This window comes from Prosopis cineraria, unplaced genomic scaffold (assembly GCF_029017545.1).
Source record: "Prosopis cineraria cultivar Desert tree isolate PC_DT_omini unplaced genomic scaffold, ASM2901754v1 PC11, whole genome shotgun sequence".
Lineage (NCBI taxonomy): Eukaryota > Viridiplantae > Streptophyta > Magnoliopsida > Fabales > Fabaceae > Prosopis > Prosopis cineraria.
Genome location: NW_026555342.1, coordinates 32,314,288 through 32,341,702, shown reverse-complemented (window position 1 = coordinate 32,341,702; position 27,415 = coordinate 32,314,288). Strand labels below are relative to the sequence as shown.

General features: G+C 30.7%; 1 long non-coding RNA gene across 1 annotated transcript; it reads right to left on the bottom strand.

Annotated features, from left to right (window-relative positions):
• Positions 1-18,461: 18,461 nt before the first annotated feature.
• Positions 18,462-20,886, bottom strand: LOC129285199 (uncharacterized). The gene is made up of 3 exons (XR_008587103.1): positions 20,750-20,886; positions 20,421-20,510; positions 18,462-18,721 (listed from the first exon to the last, which is right to left on the bottom strand). It is a non-coding gene; the product is annotated as an uncharacterized LOC129285199 (long non-coding RNA).
• Positions 20,887-27,415: the final 6,529 nt, after the last annotated feature.

The window sequence follows — 27,415 nt, the reverse complement described above, 5'->3', positions numbered from 1 at the left end:
GTCATATTTTTCTTTTCATGAAAATGTAGTTTTGAGGAAGGAGTTGGCCGCACCCATCCATTTTGCAGTTTTCTTGGGCCGCTCTTTAATTTATTGTCTCTGATATATAATTTATAACCTAATAATTTTCCAACAAGGCCAATGATAGTGATTCCTTAATTACATGTAGGGTTAGAAAGCATTTTTCCCTTTTAAGTTCTTTCTAAAGAGCATTGGACATCCTATATTAATAAATGAGGCATGTTCCTTCTAAATTAATTTTTTGATGAGCAATTTTATTTTTTTGTTAAGACCATTATCTGCCTTTGTATATAATTAGAGTCAGTAGTTCAACTGGGCTAGTTTATTTTGGACCAAACCAAATAAGTAAAAAAATCTATATGGCCAAACTCGACTCTAATATTCTTAAATTTTCAGCTTATTTGGGCCAACCCAAAATATTAATTTTTGTAAAAACCAATTATTTGTATTGTTATAAAAATATATAATATAATTTATATATATGTTTGAAAACTAAAATGTTATTGGGGGTGGGAGGGGTGTCTCCTTTTCCTTACTCTCCATTTCCGTCCTTGTCTCATTATTGCTGGATCAAAGTTCTTCAATGATTCAGATTTAATTTTTATAAAATTATTATTATAATTTTACATAAAATATAGAAAAAATATTATGATTTTAAATTGTTTAGATTAACTTTAACAGTTCATATTTATCTATACTTTTTATACAAAATTAAAATAAAAATTTTATCCAATATAAAATTAGAACCATTGAAACTTGGATCCAATGATGATGAGAGAGGAAAAGGAGGGAAATAGAGAATAAGGAAAATGAGACACACTCACCGTGTAACGCGAATAGATCTGAACTTGAAAATGTTATTATTTTATTAAGATTGGCGATAACTTTTTTGAGTTCATTCAAGTTGACTCAAATTATTAGCTTTATATGTGTATTACATGTGGGTTCTATTGGCTATCTGATTTGGCTTATTATTGTACGGCTAAAATATTAATTTGTCCCTAAACATTTTTTAAGAGTACTGGATACCCTAATGGAATATTGCCTTTCATGTATTAAAAATGGAGTAATATCACCCCTCCTTTAAATATCTATTAATTTGACCGTGAGTTAACCAAATTAGTTATAAAGAAATACGTGAAGAGTAATATTGCACTATCATTGATTTTAAGGTGTCTAGCACTCCTGCAAAAATATTTATAAGAACAAATTAATACTTTAACCTTATAATAATAAGCCAAGTTATCAGATGGTCAATGGCGCCTTCTTAAGGAAAATTGATGGGTTCTTATGGAAAAGATAAAATTACTACAGGAAAAAAATAGTTTAGGGAACATTATCTCATTTATTAGCACAGGATATCCTCAAAAAATAATTTTAAATTAGAAGCATGTTCTTTAACTCTAGTGAGAAATTATAAATATATAATATGATTTTCAACCTTCCACCTAAAAAATAAAAGAGGATATTTAATTTCTAAAAGGTTATTTTCCTTATAACTCTACTTGTGTTCGGCAGTAGCATATTTCAAAATAAAATAAAATATCATTGAATAAAATTAAATACAATTACTTTCTATAACACTGGGTGCGTATCATAATTCAGAGCCTTTCCTCTTTCTTTCTTTTGTTTTGTTGATGAAATAAAAGAACTAAAATCACAAAAGCGCACTAACCTTTGAGCACTCATCTCTCGATCACCGCAATATAATGTACGGCACAACACAACACCATTGCACAACGCACCATCGCCAGAGTGGTACCACACTCATTTTTAACTAATTTTGGCATTTTCTTATCTTTCTCTCACTCCTCCTTGCATCACTCCTCTCATTTGCTTTTTTACCTATTCTCTCAGCTTGTTCAGTGAGCGAGTGGGTGTAAAATTATTTTTCAGCAAAGCAGTACTCTTCTCCTCTCCACTCAATCTCTCTCCACTACTCAAAAGCACTCTTCAAAACGTCTCTTCACCATTACCCTTTCTAGTCAAATACGTTGGTTTTTAGAATATGTCAGAAAATTAAAGCTTTTTCTCTCTCAGCTTATTGTGAGCGAATTTCATATATTTTTTGGGCTAAAAACCTGCACAACTTTTTTTTTATTTTTTAAAAAATTAAAATTTCTAGTTACAGTAATATACATATATTAAAAAATACCTTAATTAAATATATAAAAGATAATATTAAGTACTAAAATATAATTAAAATACAGACCCTAAATGTAATCTAAACCATACAAGTCCAAATTGTTGATTATCTAAAATGTATATATTTTTTTAATCCCTATTAGTATCAATCTTTATTTAAAAAAAAATCATTAGATCCTTCAAAAGGTGGTCTATTTGGAGGAGGTGATGCTATTTCAATAATCTCACCGACTTTTTTATCATTATCTAGAATAAATATATTACAAATTGTATTATTCTCAAATATTAATTTAAAACTTTAAGTAAATTATATAGATAAATTTATAAAAAAAATTATTAAGTGTTAAGGCCTAGCACGAGCTTGAACCCATTTGTATAGGGTTTATAAGGGTAGAGCCTAAAAATTTTGTATAGGGTAGAGCCTAAAACTTGACTTTCGAAAAATACATGGTCTAAAAGAGTGGTCTGCACCTTACTTACAAATAATAAAGCTCTAGCTCTTAATAAGATTTTGTAAGAACAGTGATCAATTTAAATCAAAATTGAGTTCCAATGGCTCATGATTATATCGCCACATGTTTGAAAATACATACATAGCAAAAATAAACACAAATTTGATAAATTGGTCAATAAACTTGAATTTATAAATAACCAATGACGTGCGAGGTTTTTAATCTCGAGCATTCTGGTTAATCGCTAATCTCATTGTCATGAGAGAGAAGGCTTCAAAGGCATATCAGTCTGACCATATGCTTAATTAAGACAATAAATTTAAGAAATCAAGTGTTTTTTAGAAATAAAACAAATATTCACAAATTAAAGGACATGTTCAAGCTTCAAAAAGTACACAGTCTGAATAGCTACTAAACCAATGTTTTACTGAAAAAAGAAGCCCCATGCATCTGAACATCCCCCAAGATTAAAGACACAACCTTTTACCTAGAAGTTTAAAATATGAATTGAAAAGCAGATAATAGTATCTTATGAGATAATTGTATATTTGGGTTCATAATTGACTTTGACATGTATGAAGATGTTTGGATATAAAACCATGATTTTAGATTTATAATTTATTTTGACAAATATAATGGGTGTTTGGATATTTTTTGAAAAACATGGTTTTGAATTCATAATTAATTTTAACATATAATACGGATATTTGGATATATTTTCACAAAATTATGGTTTGACTTGATTTTCAATTCTACTTTTCAATTTTGATTAAAATCAATCTTGTTAATTAATTTTATAAATCAATCATATACCTCAAAATATAATCAATTATATTCAAAATCAATCATATTAATTAATTAAAAAACACAAAATCAAAGACTATCCGATCTCAATTTTTCCTTTTGAAGTTCTTTGTTAATGAATACTCCTATATTGTTAAGTTAGGCAATGTTCTCTTCAAATCATTTTTCTTGGAAGCAATGTTATCCTTATGTTAAAATCTCATCAATTTCACCATTATTTGCTTATGTATATTACTAGAGCTGGTAATTAAAGCAGGCTATATTCATTTCAGGCTAGCCAAAAATAAGTAAAAAAGTCTATATAGCTAAATCAACCTTAATACTCTCAGGATTTCAGGCTTATTTTGGCCAGCCTATATATCTAAAAACATTTTTTTTAATATCAATTTTTAAATTAAAATTAATTTTTTATTATTGTAAAAATATAAAATATTATATAAATATAAATTGTTACTTGAGTTGCCTGAATAGACCTGAACTTGAAAATTTTGTTCTTTTATTAAGTTTGTTCACAGCTTTTTTGGGTTTATTCAAGTTGGTCCAGATTACCGACTTTATATGTGTTTATAAATTATAAATACAATCAATCAAAAAAAAGAAATTATAAATATAAAAGAGGATTTTCAGCCATCCACCTAAAAAATAAAAGAGGATAATTTCTAAAAGCTATTTTCCTGACTCTAATTGTGTCCAGCCATTGTAGCATATTTCTAAATTAAGCTATTTTCCTCCTTGCATCTTTCTTCTCATTTGCTTTGTTATCTAATCTCTGAGCTTAGCTTGGTCAGTGAGTGCGTAGCTAATCATCTTTGAGCAAAGCAGTACTCTTCTCCTCTCCATTCAAGCTCTCTCCATCATTCTCTTTCTTTTCTGTCGCTCTCTCCACTTCATTCAAGTTCGAAATCTCTCCTCACCACTCCACCATTCTCTTAATTTGACTCTATTTGAATAAAATGATTACACTGATCGATACTTAAGTTTCATTCCCCTTTATTTATTCTAATTTTCATCCTCTATTGTATAGCTGTGAATCAAGGGTCAACATTAACAAGTCCCTGGCAGAATCATGGAAAAGGATCGCACGGAAGGCTGAGCCCGTGTCAAAGGCAAAATAATAACCAAACTAGTAAACAATAAAGATAATGAAAGAGCTCGGCTCTGCCACCGAAGAAAAAAAGAAAGAGAACAAAATAAATGGAGCAGCAGGGCAAAGATTTGTTTTGTTCTTATCTCTCTCTCTCTCTCTCTCTCTCACTTGCTCCTCCGATCCTCTATTTCTTCCTCCCTCCCAATATATAGACGTTCAAGAAAAGGTTGTGTTTTCAATCTCTGGATGTCGATGTTCAAATAAATACGGCTTCTTTCTTCATTTGCTATCCGTTAGAAACTGCTTTCACTACCAAGTACCAATATTTTTTCTCCCGCCTAGAGTCAAGGAAATGAGCACTCTTGGCCAGTGAATCTACACAGAATCGCGTCTCTTGGGGAGTGCTGATCTGAACATTCCATTGATCATATATCATCTCACGCACCTCCAAAAGAATTGCTAGAAGAGGATGGTCAATCGAGCTCTCGCATAACAGTAGACCAATAGCATTAAGTGAATCTGAGTGGACACAAACCTTGGTGCAGACCTCTATCCCTGTTTTGATAGCCTTTACTTCTGCTGCAGCTCACTGCCGAGTGCCAATATTTCTTTTCTCACATTATGGATTTTCAGAGGCTCCTTAGCTCAAATGATCAGGTATATACTATGCATGATCTTACCTTATCTTATATGATTTATACATCGCATTTCCTTGAGCCTTTCTACTTTTAGACCAGGACTGCAATTTGTTTCATACCAGAGAAATTAAAAAAAAAAAAAAAAACGCAAGCAGTCGAACACGACTGCAACATCCAAACGTTGGAAACTTTTTGGCCATCTCCTAGAGCTCCTTTTCTTTGGTTTACACTGTCCAGCAGAAGCTCCTCAGTTCTTTCAAAAATGGCGGAGGCGCAGCAGATGAGGTCACCCACTCCGCCTCTACATTGGGCTGACCGATTTATGGCCGGTTGCTTGTGGTCGGCTCCGAATCTGTCAAACCCAAGGCCTTCCGGGCACGTTTCTGTATATATCTTTCTTTTATGAACATATCCATTCCTCTAAAAATCGTGAACTGCTGTGAAAAATCGTGAACTGCTGTGAACGTTGTTTGTCTGTCCATTCATAAGCATTGGCGATTTTAGTGCTTTTTTGCCCCTCCCTCCTCCAGAGTTCTTGAAAGGTGCGCCATTACATGACATGAAGGTTAGATACTGTAGATGTGTACTATTTTGAGCTTGTTTTTCTGCTTCATTGAAAAAAGAAAGAAAGATGTATTTACTTAATAAGCGTAAGATTAAATTAAAGAATATGCATAATTTGAAGCTGTTCAACACCTGGGTTCATGCATACGTTCTTCTATTATTTGTTATTTGTATTCTTTTGAGAGAAGCAATGTCTCAATGGTCAAGTCATGTAATAGAATCCCTCTCATCTAGTCTGGGTTAGGCGCATTATATTGAAGTAAAATATGAAAACCTGATAGCTTCAAAATATCATAAAATAGCCTAAAGCTATTTCTATTATAGGTTCTCTTTATGTCCAAGTCTCAAGCTTTTAAACTTGCCACCAGATTCTTCTGTGTTTTTTTTTTTGTTTTTTTTTTTTTTTGCCTTTATTTTCCTGACAATTTTTATTTGTGTTTTTTCGAATCAGGATCATAACTCAATCGCCGTTCTTCAAGATGATGTCCATGGGTAATTTTTCAATTGGCAAAATGTCTCAAACTTCATCCTTTCTCCCGCTACTTATCGGCAAAATCTAACTAACCTATTAAATTAAATAATAATAATCAATTAAATTGAATAATAGCCTGTTGATTTTGTTTGGAAATTAAAGTGGGAATGATAAATTTGCAGGTTTTGGGAGGGTCTGAATATGTCACTGATAGCATACTGTGCATGGGCATCATTTTTGAAATTGGGTTTCTCAAAAACTCTAACCATATGCTCCATTGGTTAGATGTTTTTGCTGCAATCATTCTTATGATTGACATTGCCCTCCGTGTTTACTGTGCTGCAGATGGTACAAGGTTTGCTAATTTTCAAATTAAATTATCTATGCTTAAGCATTTAAAAGTAGCATAAAATATTATTAACATGTGTAATTAATTTTAATAACAGTGTAGATATAAAAAAATTGCATTCTCAACATACTTGAGAAACAGAACCCACATAGAATTGGACTTATATAATTATGATATTTAATTTTTATTTTATTTATAAATATATATTTTTATTTTGCAATTTTTATTCACTATTTGATTTAGTAGAGTATATTTTTATTTAGTAATTAGTTTTAACACTTTGCATAAAAAAATCATTGCATTTCCAACCTAATTATTTTGCAGATAGAACACGTGAAAATTGATTTATACGAATATGACATTTAGTTTAAATTTTAAAGATTTGATTTATAAACATGTTTATTATTTTACTATTTTTATTGATTATTTATAGTTTAATTTAGTATTGTATATTAAAATATATAAATAATAGTTTCCAATTATTCCTAGTCGGGGTCATTTCACAATTAAAATGTAGGTTAAGATAATGGTGATGGTAAAAAAAAAAAAATATTTGAAGGTGATGATCATAGAATATTTAATTATCTCTGTTAAAATTTTAATTAAACTAGGATAAATTATGTTTAATGACATAAGTGAATTTAATTTAAATTGCATTGATTTGAATTAATTTATTGATTTTTATTGTAGTTCAATAATGTAGAATGGTAATTTTTAAATATATTGTATTGATAAACGTAAAATCACTTATAATTTTATGTGTAAGTTTAGGTCTCCATTACAAGTTTAAGTAAACTTGTGAGTTTGATAACCTTAAGTAAATAAGTAATTTTAAAAAAATTAATTATATCATAAATATAAAATCAATTATCTTAGATGCTTTTCTTTTTTCTTTTTAACTAAAACAAGGTCAATTTTATTAATAACAAAAAAACAAATACAAACACCAATGTCTGAAATCAAACAAGCTAATATACAAAACTCACCAAAGTAGGAAAACCTACCATACAAAATAAAACAAAACATGAACAGACAAAAAAAGGGGGGAATGGCATTACGGGCTTTAAAAATAGAGTTTATTGTACTTAGGGCCTAAATCATTCTGAAATTACTCTGCAGGCCTTAGGGCCCTAATTGCAATATTTTTTTAGAGAAAAAAAAATATTTTGCCCTTTTATTTCATTTGAATTAGAAACCTGTGTGAACCTTCAGAGAAACGAAGCTTTGTTTTGTGCTTTTTCTTGTCTTCCTTCTCATTTCACCACTCGTTGCTCCATTGCTGCTCATTATTTCCTGTGCTACTATGCTCTCTTCACTATTGCTAGCGCTCGGCCTAATCCATTCTTCGCCATCATCATTCATCCCAAACGCTCTTACAACTTGACCTTGAGCTTCTATCGGAGTCTCATTCTTGCCATCTGAAGCTCACATCCTCACACGATCACATCCAATCTCTTGCAGTCGCTTAGCATCTCAACACTAAGTCTTTGGTGTATGCAACTCTGGTAATTAGTTTATTCTTTGCCTCAATCTCTTAACATTAAATCCTATTAATTAGATCCATGAGATGGTTTACAAAATGAGAGGAATTTAATTTTAGGAATCAGAAATTTTGTTTAGAATTTCCCTTTTCTCTCTCAATATAACATTGTTGTTTAACCTTGTTTTCTTATCTTGGCAAGTCAAATTTGGCAGGACTGTTCTTATAAGAAGTTAATAGAAACCAAAAGCTAGTTTTGGTTGTTGGTTAAGTCCACCTAACTACTTGGTTAATCTTTCATTTCAGAAAATTACAGTCATATATGTCAAAAATTAGAAGAAAGACATGAGCCTAAGAGAGATATGTACATCTGATTAATTCCAAGAATAAAGAACAGAGTCATATAGCAATTTTAAGTTGTGTGTTGGATGGCTTGTGTAGCCACATACTTTATATATCTAGCTGATCTCACTCAAGTTTCTTAGCTATCTGTGTATGATCTATACAATTCATATATATTTATCCTTGATTGAATCATTAATGATATCCTTCCTCTGGCATAAGTTTCTAGATAGTAAAAAATAGTATTGCTTGACAATTTTCAAACATTTAGATCATGTGAGTAGCCACTATCAACACAACGATGTTTAATGATTTAAACCACAAAATCATCTTAGTTGACTTTTCTCGGATAGTAAAAACCAGGATGCCATATTTACCTTATGGAGTTTCAAAACTCCTCTCAGCATCCTATCCCATCCTTTTGGACTTATTCCCACTGTTAATATGTCTGTAGCTTCTGATTAGTGAGCTTAAATAATAAATGGAATGTTATATATCTAACTCAAAAATATTCCTGTAAACATGAATATGAGTAAGTTGATGCTTGGAAGCTTGAGATTCTTTACTTCCATGTATTCTTGAACATGTTTAGGTAGTAATGACTTAAAAGATGTGTTTAGCTTTACTCTAATCATACTTTGACATGTCATAAGGAAAGCTGCTAGGCCATTTGAAGTTAACCTCTCCAAGTGATAAATGGATATGTAATTCAAGCAACTCATGCTTGCGAGAGCTAAGAGCTCCATATCAGTCACTGAGCAGTGTGATAATTTTATCTGCAATATAAGGAAATTAAGGAGTACTACTTAATTCTAAATATAATTGTGGTGTGAGTGCTACTACCTCACCACCTCTCTACAAGCTCTACATGATGTAGAGCTGAGAGATAACTCTTCTCTGCAGTCTGCATAATTTATATGCAAAAATGTATAAGTTGAGTAGCTTGCTCCTGAGTTTTGATAGAGGTATTAACAGCTCCAGTTATTCACAGTGCTTCTGATGATTTCAAGATTTTAGCTAGAGGTTTTCAGGTTTCTCATATTCTTACTATAGAAATGAGCTGAAATTTTTATTGTTCTTGCTGAAAAAATGAGCAGCATCGTTTTTGCTGAAGAAATAATTTAAGGTTTGTCATTGTTGCATATTAGTTGCTAATGAAGTGGTAACATGTGATATTCACGCATTCAATATGTAGCAATTCATTTAATGGAAGCATTTAATGGGGTTTTACATGAGGTAGTAGGGTGCATATGAGATGAACTTTTTATTGTACAAACTATAATGTAATATTGTTGAGATTAAAATTTTATTTGTGATTCTATTGCTGATATGAGGTAAAAGTTGCTGAACTATTTTGGCCATAAAAGTTTTAGAATGGATTAGTTGTTGTACAATAATGATAGTTGACTTATTTATATTAGACTTTTACATGTGAACTGAATAAAATATAATCAAATATGAAGAAAATCTTCTATCAGAAATGTTAGAGTATTTGTTGTGCAAAAATGAACTGAGTTATTTTGTTAAACGTTGAGTTGTGCATTATGTTAAGCCTAACTTAATGATAAATTGGAATCACAAGACTTTCAAGTGAGAATATAGGAACTTTGTGTTAGCGTAGCGGATATTATGTTGTGCCATATTTGTCTAACTTGAGCATTCCTTTTGTTAAGCCTAGCCTAATGATAAATTGGAATGACATGGACTTTCAGGTGAGAATATATGAACCTTATGTTGTGCATAATGGATATTGTGTTGTACATTATTTGCCTACAAAACAACAAGGATAGAGTCTCAATTCCAAGATATAAAGATTTATCATTGTTCAAGATATGGGAAGGCCAGATATAGTCGCAAGACATGTAAGAATCCTAACCCAGTATGAGAATAGTTATATTATACTTCTTTGGTGTACATAGGCAATGATAATTATGTATATAGAAGCATTCCCAAGTAATATTGTTTATGTAATTGAGAATGACAGGTATTTTTTGTTTGTATATAAAGAAGTAACTGTTAAATGTTTTGAATATAGTAGCTAACTTTTTATATATATCAAACTTGAAATATTGAAATATCATGTCAAATTTCATTTGGGTACTTTTTTTAGTACCTAAGCTAATACCAACATAAAATTCTCCATATTTGATGTAATTGTCCTTCTTAATATTGAAAATTCATGAACTTTCTATTGAGTATGCATGGACATCGTCTTATGCATAGTGGATGTTGTGTTATATATGGTTTGCCTAACTTGTCATTTATGTTGAACAAGGTTAGTGAAATACTCAAAATATATGGACTTTTTATTCTGCATGATTCCTTAGGCTAGGGTTTGCTTGGGAGTAGAGAAAATATCAAAATACCTAGAGAGAGAGGGAATAAAACTTTGTAAGAGAGGCAAGCTTTCACTTTTTTATATCCCTTTCCTCTTCTTCCAAGCCGCAAGTAACCAATTAAATTGTCACACCCCAATACTAATGGTGTGACTGACATGAAATATGAGATAAACTCATATTCCATAAACCTCAATTATTCAAATATTAAACTATAATAGCGATAGATGTTTATATTGATCAATAAATCATACTATATATATATATATATAATTATACAGTTCATAAAGTCTTAAATATTCAGTAGAAATTTTGACAAAAATCTCCCTTGTAATTAGGACTTCCTAAATTTCTATAGTCAATAAACCTGTCAGCAAATCCAGAAGAAGAGCTTGATTCTACACCAGCAGATTACATGATAACAAAAATAGGACCAGAATCTAACTATAATATACGTGGAGCACTAACTACCATTGTATAATATAATGACTATTTACATTAAAATAAATGATTGAAGCATGCTTCCACTGTCTAAAAAGCAATAGAGCCCCTTAATAATTAGCAGGAGGTGCAGGGTCAATTACATTATCTGAGACCAAAGAAATTTTTGGTGAGTAAATGATAGAGCACAATGACGTCTTGCAATCCATGTAGCCGACCCCATCTAGTGGGATAAAGGCTTGTTGTTGTTGTTGTTTATTGTTGTAGCATCCTGAAAAACAATTATAGATAAAAAATGCAAGAGTAGTAACTAATAAAATTTAGTTTATAAAAAATCAATGGAATATTAAAACCCATATTTTAAGTAACAATAAATGACAAGATTGCTCACCAATATAACCATAAAAAAATCAATAATTTTGAAGTTTTATGGGTTATCAAGAATCATACAACTCATAAAAATATATAAAAGGAATTCAAATGATGATATAATAAAAATGTTGGTGAATAATTAATATAAAACAATAAATTTTTTAAACCAATATAGGAGGGAATTTACCAAATAAAATCATATATGATCAAACAACAGTTTATTTAATGGAATAAATTTTAAAAAATAATGTTCCAAAAATTCACTTTCAGTGGGACTTCACCAGAACGATTACCAAGCGTGGACACACAGTCCACAAGAGTAAGTAACCAATAAGCGCGACTTAAAGCTACAGAATAATCAAGCATGGCTAGAAGCCGTGAAACAAGCGCAGGCACGAAGCTCACGGAACAAGCGTGAGCATGATACTCACGAATATCCATCCCTCCGTTCCATATGCGTTGGACTACGCATGAGGCTAGTACCTCCTACAAGCACCCTGCTAGCTAGGTGTACCATGGCGTGCCAAGGGCTAACAGAACTGCCGTTAGCATTTAGCATTTTGAACTCAGTCCCTCTAATTAAAATCGAGCATGCATAGAGTTGAAACATTCATTGAAAATGACTCTTTTCAAAATATAATATTCAACTATCAAATTTTCTTTTCAATCTTCTCTATTCACAAATCACCATTTTAATAACTGTAATATAAATCATAAGGTTTAAACAACAAAGAAGTTTAGAATAAATATTTTGTTAATAATATACCGGATCCAAATATTCTTTAACAATAGTTTAGTTCTTAATGAATATAAAGCAAATTCCGTAACAGCCAGTTAACATAAAAGTTAGGTAAGTGAAAAGAATTATATGAATCCTAAACTTAAAATTGACAATATTTATACAACTTATAAAGGAATAATGTAATAAAAATAAATAAATAAATAATTTATGAACACTTTGTAAGAAAATATTTGGGACACTACCCACTCACCTGAAGGTTTCTCAAAATTTAAAACTTGCATCTCTTAACTTTTCTCTTTAATTCTAGTGTTGCTCTTACTTTCCTGACAAATAAATTATAATTTTAAAATCACTTATCAAGTAATTTTTTCAAATGCTTAATGGCATTTAAATTCAATCCAAACGATATTAAAGATAATATTATAACAATAATGTTTTAGGTATACTTGAGTTAGTTAAACTTGGGACAATTTTCAATTCATCCTCATATCTCCCTTGTAACATATATTCTCAACCACAAGCCATAATAACTCATATTAACCATCCCCATGCTTCCTTTAGATTTAATAACATAGCATGCAACCATTCGATGCATTCCTTTCTCCTATTTTAGTATTTTTAAAATCTCAAAAATTACATGTACTCCTTCAAGTAATATTCATAATTCATCTAGGTTCTAGTATAAAAATTTTACGATCTCATTTCCACCAACAAATCTTTCAAACATATTTATAAGTACTATGAGAACATTTACCATTAATTAAATCATGAGGCAAGCTTCCAAGCAAACCCAACAATTTCTCACATTTAATTTCTTCGTCAATCTTTAGCTCAACATTAATAAAATAGCATCCAGTATTATCCAAAACATCACCTAAATTCTTCACTCAAGCATTTCCACAAGCATCTTGAGAACATTCAATTTCGGCTCACGATATTCATCTAACCAATTAATCCACTTTCCATGTAAACTTTATCATCAACATTTTGCTTAGCATCACAACAAAAATGTGTATAGCATCAATCGAAATATATTTTAATTTTCTCAAAATTTTGACAGCAATTCTGAGGAACAAGGAGGTGCTCTTCAACCAAGGAAGAAGAGAGTAATTCATTTTGCTATAGAAATCAAAGAGGAAGGAGAGAAAAACCAACAGCCTACCTCAAACTAAACTTCAGTGCAGCAACTAAGAGCCAACACCTGACCAACGCTGATGAAGAAAACAATAGAAGAACCTCAACTTGCTACACGAAATTCTGACCAGTAGAAGAAAGAGTTGAGCTACCATACACACATGAAACTTTTAGCTATTGAGGAAGAAAGAAACTTGAAGACCACTCACAAATCGAGCCAGGGATGAAATAATATAAACTTGAAATTTTTATAAAAAAATGTTGAAACTTTGTTATAATGATTAATATCAAAATGCTAAAATTTCAATATAGATCTGAAATTATTTTGGAAATGGAATGAACTTACATTTTGAGGCTTACGTGGACGTGTAATATGGGTTACATCCCGTGCCGGTCGCCCTCTATTTTTGGAGCGTGACATTGATGCTTTGTTTTATCCCAAATATTAGGAATCCCCAGGTATTTCTCAGGTTCTTCAATGTCCTCAATATCAAGAATATTGCATACCATGCCTTTGTACTTCTATTAGTATTTCTAGAAAAAAAAAATCCCAAATTTACTTAAGTTTGTCGTCTACCCTAAAGCCCTACAATAATCATCAATAATCTCTCTAAGTTTCTTGCAATTATCTTCACTTACATCCATAAAACAATATTTTTTTTTTGTGGAGATTGGATCACTTAATAGAATGCAGGAATTGTTTGCATAAATTAAAAATTTTAGTGTTATCATTGGTTAAATGTCATGAAATAATATGTGCATGCCTAAAAATTTAAAAGAGATTTGCACAATATATATATATATATATATACACTTATCTCAAAATAGAGTTGTGTGTCAATTGTGAGTTTGACCAATTATACAAGAGGTATGACATATGGATAAAAATTATGATGATACATAAAAGAATACTAAAAGTAATGATGTGATACTGATAGGCATATATCAACCTGGTTTATCATTGATGTGCTATCAAGTATTCCATACCAAGCACTTAGGATTTGGTTGGTAAAGAAACACAACACTGCTTTCTTTTTGTTGGGCTTTCTTCAACTTTTGGGGCTTCAAAGACTCAATCAATATTTTATTAGGTATGAAATATCTATGTGCATATATTTTGTTCATTAGGTTGTGCATTTACAATTTTCATGACTATAATTTTATTGACCGGTTGGAAAAACATAGCAACCTCTTCTATTTTTAGGTCAGATGTACTAAGCTTTTATGGGTATGTTATTTTTTATTTGTTTTAAATATAATATCTCTTTGATATTTCTTAGTTTTATTCACATCGTTAAAATATTCTATAAATTTTTAGTTAAGTTATCTTAGAATATTATGTTAATACATGTAATGTATCAATGCATTTTGAACATTCATGTAAAGATCCAAAATTTTAAGTAAAAATGAGTGAATTAATTAATTAACATTTATGATAATTTTACATGTATTTTTTATTAATTTTGTGTTAAATATAACATGGAAGATATGATGGGCAGAAGCTTCATTAGTATTTAGTCTTTAGTGCTAGGTTCAAATCCTCAAGGTGGGGGGTTTATTTTTATGTCAGCCCAAGTCGTGCGCCATCTTCTGTGTCTTGGTTTATAGCGTTCACTGTTACTAACCCATGGTTAATTCGTTCGTCCGTTCTTCATCCATGTCGCTGTTCGTTCTTTTCTCCTTGCTCTTCTGTGTTTGTGCGACAGCTTCTCTTCTTCTTACTTCAAGTTGCTGCTGCGTTTGTAGGCGCGGCTATGGCTGCAGGGGTGTCAAACTTCTTCCTTCCATGCTTCATGTCACCATTGTCTCCTGCCCCTGTTCGGCCATTAGGTTCCACTCTTTCTTCATTGAGCTACATCAGCGAACAAGTGGGTTGCCATTCTGGTGTAACTGAGTGTGTGCCGAATTTCTTTCTCCTCATTGCACCGTCGGCCTTCTCTCTCTCTTTGTTGTTTTTCTCCTCCAGTATCACGTGATAGCGTGTTCATCTCCACCTTGTTTTTGACATCATCGATCTGGTGTGCTGGAGCTTCAAGCTCTTCTCATCAATTCCTTAACTGAGTTGGACAGAGCATTGATCTTTAGTACTAGTTTGGAAGTAAGTTATGCACTTGAAAACTTTACAGGTAAGTGGATAGCATCCCAACTAAATTATCAATTATTTTTCTTGCTGAAATTTTCTATTTTTATATAGATTATTTTAATAATAAGTATGTTAATTAGTGAATATTTGGTTATTTAAATTTCTTCACTTTTAAGTTATAAGATAGTGGTGAAGAATATTTACATCATGGCACATGAATGTTTTACCCCTTCATACTTTCAAGATTGATAAAAATCATTTTCACTAGCATTGGTAATTTTTTATTATTCAATAAATGCAAGCATGAATATTAGATATGAAATTTTATTTAGCAAGGTTTGATGCCTGAAAACTATTCATGCGAGTTTGATTTTAAGAATAGAAATTATATTTTAATAGTGGTAATTTTCTCACATGTTTGGAAATGAATTTGGAGGGGATTTTATACAGAACACTGGTCGCTAACGATAGTCCCATTAGCCCTTGACGCGCCATAGTACACCTAGCTAGCAGGTTGTTTATACGAGATGCTAGCCCTGTGCGATGGCCAACACACGTGAAACGAAGGGATAATTATTCATGAGCATCATACTCACGTTCATTTCCTGGCTTCGGTTATGTTTGGTTATTTATCCTTGTGGACTATATGTCCACGTTTGTTTCATGGCTTCAACTACGTTTGATTACTTTCCCTCATGAACTGTGTGTCCATGTTTGTTTTCATGGCATAAGCCGCATTTGGATATTTATCCTCGTGGATTGTGTGTCCAGTTTGTGAATTATTTTGATAAATCTCCAAAAATAGGGGTGTTCACGGGACGGGACGGGACCGGGACACCCCCATCCCGTGTCTCTTCCCGAAAAAAAAAGATCAAAACTGAATTTTGGTCCCGTGTCCAGTCCCGTCCCGAAAGTCGTCCCGTCCCGTTAAGAGTTGGGACGAGACCGGGACAAGATCGGGACATCCTGCCGTCCCAATAAATGGAATAATATCAAAAAAAGATCTAAACAATAATGTTCATTAAAATTTTAAATCATATAATTTATTAAGTTTAAAATCAAAACAACACAAGCACATAAATAACAATAATTTAAAATCAGTTATTGAATTATATTAATCACAACTACATATTATAATAACAAATACAAGTGATCTTTATGCTATAAGATTAGCAACAACAGGCAAGTCAAACACAACATCAAATTATTGTTCTTCTACTTTAGTGAAGATGTATTAAGCTAATTACTCTTCTAAAAATAAGCAAGAAATATATTATAAATAAAATTTATTAAATAGATAGATATAAGAATAAATTATATTAATATAATTAATATATTATAAAGAAAGATATCACCATGTTTACTCCATGCCATTAAAATTATCAATATAAAAAAATTTTATTTTTAAATAAGAATTGCAAGTATTAAAATTATAATTGATATAAGTATAAATTATATTAATATAATTAATATATTTAAAATAAAAAATAATATATATAATATTCGGGACAGGACGGGACGTCCCGATAGTAATCCCATGTCCCATCCCGTCCTGAATCCCTTTCCTATCTTGTCCCGTAAAGTCCCATCCCGATTATTTTCGGGCCGGGACAAGACCCGTTTTGATATGATCGGGACGATATCGGGCCAGTCGGGACGGGTCCAGATTGAACACCCCTATCCAAAAATATGAATTTTTAGTTAATTGGTGATTTTATATTCAATGGTTTTCAATTGATAAATATTGTTGTTCTTATTTATTTATTTCATCATTTTTAGTTGTCAAGATCTAATGTTAAGGTTGCTTTGTCATTATAAATTTAAAGTTTATTGATGTTAAAGTTATATAGAATTTTTATTCCAAGTTTACAAAATTTACTTACATTAAATTGTCTTTCTTTAATTTATATAAAAATATTGTAGCTATTAATTTTGATTTTGAAAAACGTTATGGTTGGGATGTTATTCATTAGAAAGTTATTTTGGTCTCAGATAGCGTAGCTAAGGCTATACATCATGTTGACCACTGAAGGACTTCTTTTACTAAATTACGTGTAGATTTGTTTTGAAAATATCTTCTATTGATGCAAATATAAAATTTATGTATCATACTATAAAAAATATAATTACGTTCTCTACATAGATTATATTTAGGGTCCTTATGTGTTATATACTTTGTCTATTGGCTGGAAGGAGCAAAACTCCTGGATATGATTTTTTTGATTGAATGTTTTGTTGTAAAATTTTCGAGATGGTCCTATTTATAATGGAAGTTTTGCTAAAATTTCTACAAGAATAGGGAAGCTTCTATGAAAATGATCACGCATGTTATAATTTAATATAAACATAATTATGTTTTAGTAATAGGAAGAATTCTTTTTAGGGCTTAAGGGATGTGTGATATGGTTCACATTCCGTGCCGGTCACTCTCATTTTTCAAGACGTGACAACCATAGTCTACGTGACGCACTTAAGGCCAGACTCTAACCTAAATACAAAGTTCAAATTTTTATCAAATTAAGATTTGTCTAAAATAATTCTTTCACTTCAGTTTAGCAATAAAACTCCTTAATAGAAACCTTGAGATACAAGTTTAGCTATACCATCTGAGACCAAAAATAAATTTTTGGTGAATAATATCCCAACAATAAATAATTAAATGTGTATAAAAAGAAAGTTTAACATAATCATGTGTACTAGAAATAACAATTTTCTCAAACAATTATTTGATAAATTTCACCACAAAAGGACTTTATATAACTCTAAATAAATGCTTGATTCATTAAAGTATCATGTCAAACATCATTATCATGTAATTTCAATGAAGCAAATAATTGCATAAAATAATTATAAAAATATGTCATTAATCAAAACCAATGAAAAATAGATCCATCAAATAATTAAAAACTCATAATTATAGGGACTTATCAGAACAAGTAACAGATGCAGACACACAATTTACGAGAGTAAATAACCAAACGTATCTTATGTCATGAAAACAAATGTAGACACACAGTCCTCGAAGATAAATAACCAAATGCAGCCTAAGTTATAAAACAAATATGGACACACAGTCCACAAGGGTAATGCTAACCAAACACGGCTCAAAGCCACGAAATCAAACGCAGGTATGAAATCCATGGATAATAAATGTGAGTGTGATGCTCATGAAAGTCGAATTAGCTAGTCATAACCATGGCTATGGCGCATCAAGGGCTAACGAAATTGCTGTTGGCAACCAATACTCTGTAATAAGTCCCTTTTAAATCCGATTTCAAACATGTGAGAAAACTATCAGTAATAAATAAAGTTTTCATTTTTAGAGTTGAACTCGCATGAATCATTCTTTGTATCAATCTAATATTTGATAAAATGAAATCTCATAATTAAAATCTAAACTTGTAGTTATTAATTAATTAAAATTTCAAAATTGATAAAGATAGTTTCACAAAATAAAGAGGTTCAATAAAAAAACTATTCAATAAACACGTCATCGTTATTAAAACAATTTTCATAAAGAAAATGTACTCTCTTAGTAAAAGAAATTTTTATTGAAAAATCAATTGGGACGCTATCCACTTACCTAAAACATTTTCAAACAAATAATTTGCTCCTAATTAACCCCTTTTGTGATATGGTCTGCATCTTATTTCACTATCCACCTTATTTTTATTCACTTTATAAAGGAAGCAATAAAAATAAAGAGCATAGATAGAATTAAGATGATAAAGAACTTTTTTCAGGTAATTAATACTTTACTTTTGACATGTTATATTCTCACTTAAAGTTTGATTATTATTCTATCATATCTAGTCACACATTCCACTCTTTAGACTTATTTCTTCTGCTATTTAATATAGTATATACCATCTCTCTTGTACATTGAAAAAATTCCCATTAGTTCAAATTGAAAAGTTATATATGTTTTTTATTTGTTATGAAACCTAAAAATTCAAATTGGTTTTTGGAAAACAAATGTAGATGCAATTGGAGAATATGCGCACATCTGAGCTTAGTTCAAGTTCAAATGACCTATGTAAGGTAGTGAACTTACTACAAACCACAATCGCAACTGCTAGCTCTACCTTTCTTGAGAGACTTTTGAAAGCAGGTTCATATAGTATATGAGGATTACATGTTTTTTTTATATGTATATCACATTATAAATGACTTGCTGGTTTATTCTTTGTCCTTTTAGTTGTAACAAATTTTCTCTCAACTTATGCAATAGATATTTTGAATGCTGCACATGCAATATTTGAAAGTCAACCAGTAAGTCTACAATATTACCTCTTTCATTTGTTTCTTTCACTTGTTCCTTTCACAATATGGGTATCTCTTTTGTCTGTAGCATCTTGTGGTTGATATGTTTCATTTTATCTGTCTTATTATAATATTATTACTATAATATTACCTCTTTCATTTTATTTTTTTCATTGGTTCCTTTACAAATATGGCTATTTGTCCTACCTTAGCATCTTGTCGTGTGTATGTTCGTCTGATCAGACCTATCAAAATTTTTTGAGTCACCATTTAATTTTGATTTTTCAAGCATATTTTTATTTTGCACAATGAATCATCTCTAAATAATATATAAAGAAATATGTCTTCTCTCACTACTGCACCTTTCAATATTTCTTCCCTTGCAAATTACAAACCTTCCAATTTTGTTGTGATAAGCCCTGTGCTTTCATGGTGTGCAAGAAATTAAAGAAAGTATAGGTAATATGTCTTCTTGAACTTGAACAATTATTTTTGTATATTTTATTTGCCATCATGATAAACACTAATATAACTTTTAAGCCTTCAATTTTATAGATCTGGTGGTCTTAAATATTTGTAATCAAATTATATTTGTAATCATATCGTTTAAAAGAAAGAAGCTAATTTACATCATAAATGCTTCGAGAGAGATCTTGGGTAATGAAGACAGAAAGAAGATAAACAAGTACAATTACCGAGTCACGAGATGTTGTATGATTGGCCATATACACTCGATCCATGTCAGTTTCTTGCCACTACTTTCTTCTTTTGTGCTTTTCATTATGCTAAAAGAAAAAAAAAAAACAAGATGAAAAACAATAATTATTTCCAAAATGAAGCAGAGAAAAATGAAGACAGTTTTTTTTTTTTTTTTGGAGTAGGGTGGGGGAACTACATATAATCTAATCAAAATGGGTATAAATGCCAAGTTTAGCACAGATCAGAGTTCGATGAGAATTGAAACGGAAGAGAAGTCTATGAAAGTCGCCAGAGAAGAAGAAAATAATGGACGAACCAAACATACCATCTGGGTTCCGCCATCTCTCTGCCGCTGGATCTGTGACTGCTTTCCTCTCCCCCTCAGTCTTTCTCACTCTCCTCCGATCCCTCTCTCTTTTGTACCCAAAATATCTTCAACTCTTTCTAAAATCTTATTATTCGTTTCTCCCAATCCCTTCCTTCCTTTGCTATTTATTCGGCCAGGCATAGTCATTTGAATTGGTAAAAGGTCATTGGATTTTGCAATGACTAAAACAAAATAGTAAATTACAATTTCTCCTCTACAAAATTCTTAGTCAGTGAAATCCAACAACTAAATGTCATTAATTACTTTGATTTAAATAATAATTATATTTGTTTTTTCTTTGAAATGTCTACTTTTCAATCTAGATGTAGAACCCCATGTTAATTTTGTCTCATTCCTTTGAGATAAATCATAGGCCTTAATGCTCTATAGTGCAAGATATGTTAAATATTAAATATAGGGTATGTCAGTTCTAATCCATCGTAAGGAAGAAAAAGTAGTCGGTAATCCAAATTGTTGGTTTTATTTTACGGTAACTTGCGTCCAATTCGGATTGAATTTAGCTCAAGTGGACTAAATTAGTCAGTAGTACCATATTAGTACTATACTCCTATATTTTATTAGTGGTAGCTTAGTTAATTTTAGACCTAAGCAGTATATATATATTGGTTATCAACGAGACCTGAGTTAAGCATTAATATGTCCTGTCATGTCCAGTGATACATACACGTGTGTATATATATATATATATATATATGAAATTTTATTTTATTAGTTGGTTTTACAAACATTTTGTAATGAGATCCATAAAAGGCATATAAAGGTAATTTTTTTAATTATTTCCTTGGTCATGTGGGCTGGCTTTGAGGAATATTTAACTTCAACTGCTTAAAATTCACGTCGAAAGGCATAAACAGTTCGGTGGATTAAATCATGTCTTAAATTATGTTTTGTGCTAATGAAGATACAAGTATAATGTTTACCTATGAGCTGAAAGTACTAAGGGACATTCTGTTGATAAAAAAAAAGCTCGATCATCCTATATCATGCATTCATGCCTTTCTTTTTAAATAATTAAATTATATGTTATATTAAATTTATTATTCATTTATTCAACTATGACATACTTTATAATAATAAATATAGATTTCTCCGTTATTAAAATTATAATTGTCTTATCTCTTTCTTTATAATATTTACAAGTCCAGATAAAGAATCTAGTAGCAGACAAGGAAAAGAGCCAAGCTAAAAGTTTGCTTGTGGATTGTAAAGAACTGCAACCCCTGTCTTCTAAACAAGTAAATTGTAATATATTTAAAATTAAAATGCCAGTAGGATGTGATTATGTGTGTGTATTGTGTGCTATAATGTTGGTTCCGATTACTATGCTAATTCAATTTTCAATAACATTTTTCATCGAGGTAGATTGATGATTTAAACACAAAATAAAGAAAAAAAAATGCTTTAATTGCTTATATGAAAAAACAGCTGTAATTCTTTAATTATTCAAGTATAATTGGATGATTATATTCCATGTTATATCATATAATCACACAATCCATACCATAATCTAATAATAATTTAAAAAATTTTCAATTTAAAAAATAAATAATGAGTGACATGAATATGTGAAACCAAATTAATAAACTGAACTTGATAATTACCTGTTTCCTAATAAATAGCTAAAACATAACAAATAGATTTGGAATGAATATTTTAGGACCTACCAATTATTTTAGTTTTCCAAACTTTTTTTCATGACTAAATATGGAACAACAAAATACGACTGAGTTAGAAACATTATGATGGAGATGAGCGTAGAAAAGAGTGATCAAGAGGGGAAAAAAAACTGATCAACCATAAAAGAAAAAAATAAATATATAAGAAGAGATGGAGTAATAAAGGAAAAAAGAAAATAAATTGGCTTACTATTAAAAAAAAGAATAGTGCATTAAAAGATAAACTAGAAAATAAAAATGAGAATAATATCAACATGTAAAACCAAATTAATAAACTGAATAAGATAATTAACCGTTTCCCAATAAACAATGCAAAGGAATCAATAATTACATACACAAAAAGATGAAAAAAAATAAATAACTCCCCAAACCTTTTTTGTCTAAATATGGAACAATTAAAATAACACTAAGAGTTAGAAATATTATGATGAAAAGATATATACTACATAAGAAGATTGGTTAACTATAGGGGGAAAAAAGAATTTACCACAAAGCTAAACCATAACTAATTGATGTGGAATGAATATTTTAGGACCTACCAATTAAATTTTGTTTGATATTATAGATCAAAATTAATAAAAATAACTGAGCAATAATCATATGGAATGATAAAAAATGATGAATTAGAAAAAGAATGAAAATAAATAAACTACTCAAAAGAATCGATAATTGCATACATAAAAAGATGAAAACAAAATAAACTACCAAAAAAAGACTAAAAGTTAAAAACATGATGATGAAGAGATGATCAAGGAAGTGGTCAAGAATAAAAAAATTGATCACCAATAAAAGAAAAAATAACACATTAGAAGAGATGGAGTAATAAAATAAAATAAAAATAAATTGGTTGAATATAGGGGAAAAAAAGAAGTTACCCGTTTCCAAATGTAAAACTTATTAGACGAGATGAAGGAGTAATAAAATAAAAAATTGATTAACTATAGGAAGAAAAAAGAAGTTACCCGTTGTTACCCATTTCCAAATGTAAAGCTAAAACATAAATAATTGATGTGGAATGAATATTTTAAAACTACCAATTATTTTAGTTTTGTTTAAGAAAAATTAAAAAAAATAATCCAGCCATAATCATAAAAAATAGGGATGAGAAAACAAAAATGATCAATTCAAAAAAGAGAAAATAAATAAACGGTGCAAAAGAATCGATAATTACATTCATAAAAAAGATGAAAATAAAATAAATAACTCCCCAGTCTAAATATGGAACTACCAAAACAAAACTAAAAGTTTGAAACATTATGATAAAGAGATGAATAGAGAAGGGAGTGGTCAAGAAAAAAAAAAGTAAATATTAAAACACATTAATTTGTTCAAAGAACTATTATAAAACAAATAAATGAAGAGAAAAATTAGTAGAAATAGAGTTATTACTAAGAAGAATACATATCAAACAAATTCACATTGATTAAGTTATAAACAAGCAAATTAATCAATAAAACAATCAATAATTACATAAGCAAAAACATGAGAACAAAATAAATATTCTTCAAAACATTTTCATGTACATAAAACGTCTAAAAGAAACCTAAGAGTTAGAAATATTATATAACGAAGAGATGAGTTGAAAACGAGGAATAAATAACAAGACTAAATTCGTTAACTTGCAAAGAAAAATTAAACAAACAGTGCTTAAAAAATTTAAGCAAATAATCAATAATGTTACATAAATGAATTAAACAAGACAATTGACTACAACCATATCATAAAAAAAACTAATTCGGTAAAATAATGATAAACTTGGCATTGCCCTGAATGTCTCATACTAAGGAAGAAGATAAGGAAGTCAAAAGACCCAACAGGCAAAGAATAAGGGTAGAGAAAACAATGACAATGCAAATGCAATCGGATGAATACAGGACTTGAAAGCAAAATTAAATGCTAATGAAGCAGGGATTCAGCTCCCCCACACTTGAACAACACTATAAATACAAGCAGCTTTAGCAAATTGAAACATCCCCAATTTTTTTTAAAAAAATTCAGATTTAATTAAAAATTAAAATAAATCAAATTAAGTTAATTAATTAAATTAAAGGTAATTTAGTAATTTGGAATCCAGCATATGAAGTGTGAGGTTGAGTGCCTACGCCAAAATAGCCATCATATGGAGAGTAAGTTGGGCTGGCTCTAGGAGGAAGTTAACTTCAATTGCTCAGGATTCACGTTGAAGGGACACAAGCAATTTGATGGATTAGATCATGCCTTGGTTTATATTTTGTGCCTATTAAGGTACAACTAGTCATAAAGTTTGCTTGTGAGCTAAAGAGTGCCAGGAGGCGTTCTATTAGTCAGGAAAAACTATATCGGCCTATCTCATACATTCAAGCATTTTAATTGATTAATTATATGTTGTTTTAAATCTATTATTTATTTACTTGATTATGGCTCTCTTTATAATAAGGAATATCAATTTCTCTATTACTGAAATTATGGTTGTCTCACCCCTTTCTTTACAATATTTACAGATCCAGGTGAAGGATCCAGTGGTGAACGGGAAAAGGAGTAGAGCTAAGGGTTGTTTGTGGATTGTAAAAACTGCAACCCTTCTTTTTGAAAAAATATATTATAATGTATTTAGGATTAAGGTATCAGAAGGATGTGATTATATATATGCGTGTGAATATGTGTGGATTGTATGTCTTTGCATGAATTTTTACTGCTTGTAGGCTTGTGGTTCATAAACTTAGTTGTGGTGTGTGGTTTTGATGGATTCATTTGGTAGACTAAATTTCCACTATAAGTAAATGTTTGTTTCGCTATTGTATAGATTGTTTGATGATTTAAATGGTTTGTTTCTTAAATTGGTTTTAGGATCAATTCCTTAACCATACTTAATTTTTTTAGTTGTGGTGTGTTTTTGTTAACACTCGAAGCAAGTGTTACATGTGGTATCAGTTGGCATCCTAATGAGTAGTAGCTGTGATCCAAATCTCATGCATGTTGAGAAGGGGAGGATTAGGGGTATGAAGAAGAAATAGACTGATGCTCGGGTGTGGTGGGTGGGTTATATTTTTCATCATTACAAACAATAATAGGATTCATATGCAAATTTCTATCATCTATAGAAACAACAAGATTTATATCCAAAGGAATTACCAAGAGTTTGCCTCGCCATCTATGCCACATCATGGTACTCATATAGATTGTTCAAGTGTGTCACAGGATAACAGATCAAGAATCGTTCAAGAGAAGTGAAATTGATTCATGTGCCTTAAAGTTATTAGATATGACTAGACCAAACAATGAGCAAATTTAGCAGTTAACACCACATCCAAAATGAGCACTATAATTCTTTAATGTAATCAAAGCTGCAATGAATTTTAGATAATCGATAAATAAGTTAGATTTAAAAGAAAACATAGAAAGAAAAGGAACTAAATCTATATAGGCAACCGGGGGAATGCAGTCTTCTTTACAAAAAGGAGGGAATGTAGTCACATACTCGGCATGATACTCTCATCCTCTGAATTTGATTTGGAGTATTAATCTGCAAATCAATAATGGCAAATTAAAAAAACCAATAGCATACTCCAACCTAATATTGCCAACAAATGCATTTTGAAAACACTCACCTCAACAGTATGCTACAGATCACCATTAGGCTCAACTTTGAGACATCATCTCTATTAGCTTTATCAACATGAGCCAGTACAATTTGTTTATGAGATATGGGGCATGGCATCAGCATCCTTATAAAAGCAACAATGAGACTTAATCTCCACCTTCCAATTCTCAACAAATGAAGATTTTTAACAGAAATTTTATGTCTAAGTAGAAAATAAAATGACGAGAAAAAATTGTTAATTTCTTGTAACAAACATATAGAATGATCAAACCAATCAAATGCATGGATCTAAAAGAAGGATGAGAGAAGGAAAAACATGAGAACCTGAAGATTAGAAACAGTATTATATAAACAAAGTCCAAGTGAATTACCCGCTCCAACCAAAATGAGACATCTATAGAGTTCGAGCTTGCCCTTCAAGCAATATAACTTCACTGAGTTTGAATTTTGCTAGTGTAGGTTGCTTCGGCTTGCTAACAATGTAACTAAAAATTCCAAATGTAATCTCAGAAGCATAATCCAACAATTTCCAGATTTCCATATGCAATTAGAAAGAGACTAGTCCTAGAAATCTTTACAAAATGAAGCTCAAGAGCAGTTCCCTTAACTAGGCAGGATGACAGAGTTCAGCCACCCATTGATTCTAGCCATGAAGACTTGAAATCAAGCTCTCAAGCTTCAGCCATGGTTAGCAGTGGTGGAGTGAAAATTAGATAGCAAGGAGGAGCACTAATGGAGCTGAAACCTAGGAGGCTTTAATGGAGAAGTAGAGAGGAGAAAAATGGTAGAGTCAGATTTGAGCTTGGGTGGATGGACGAAGAGACTTGCATGAGAGAGAGAGAGAGAGAGAGAGAGAGAGAGATGAGATTTTAGAGAGGAGGAGGAGAAAAGATGAATATGAAGATGCTTTAAGTGACGGAATTCACGAGGCAGTGAGTGCATATACAAGCTAATTCTCTAACGCTATTTAATCGAAAAATGCACTTTTAATATTGGCTGAAACGTGTTTGTGCATGTGAGAAATTGTGAAACTAATGGAGAGTGGAATGCACATGAATGGCAGTGAAAACTATGGACAAAATGTTGACTTAATAGATGGAAGAATAGGCTGAAAATAATGGCTAATGGCATTAATAAAAAGGAGAAAATAAATCTGGAAATTCCATGAAAAATGAAAAGCAAGCTGAAAAATATGAGGAGAATGAGATTTATATGAGTTGGCAGGGTAGAAAATTAATTGGGTAAGAAGTGAGGAAATTAGTAAATGACTGCTTGGCGCCAAGCTTTAGATAAGATTTGAACTTGTAAAACCAACCTTGTTATCATTCTTTTGGTCATCCAATGGTG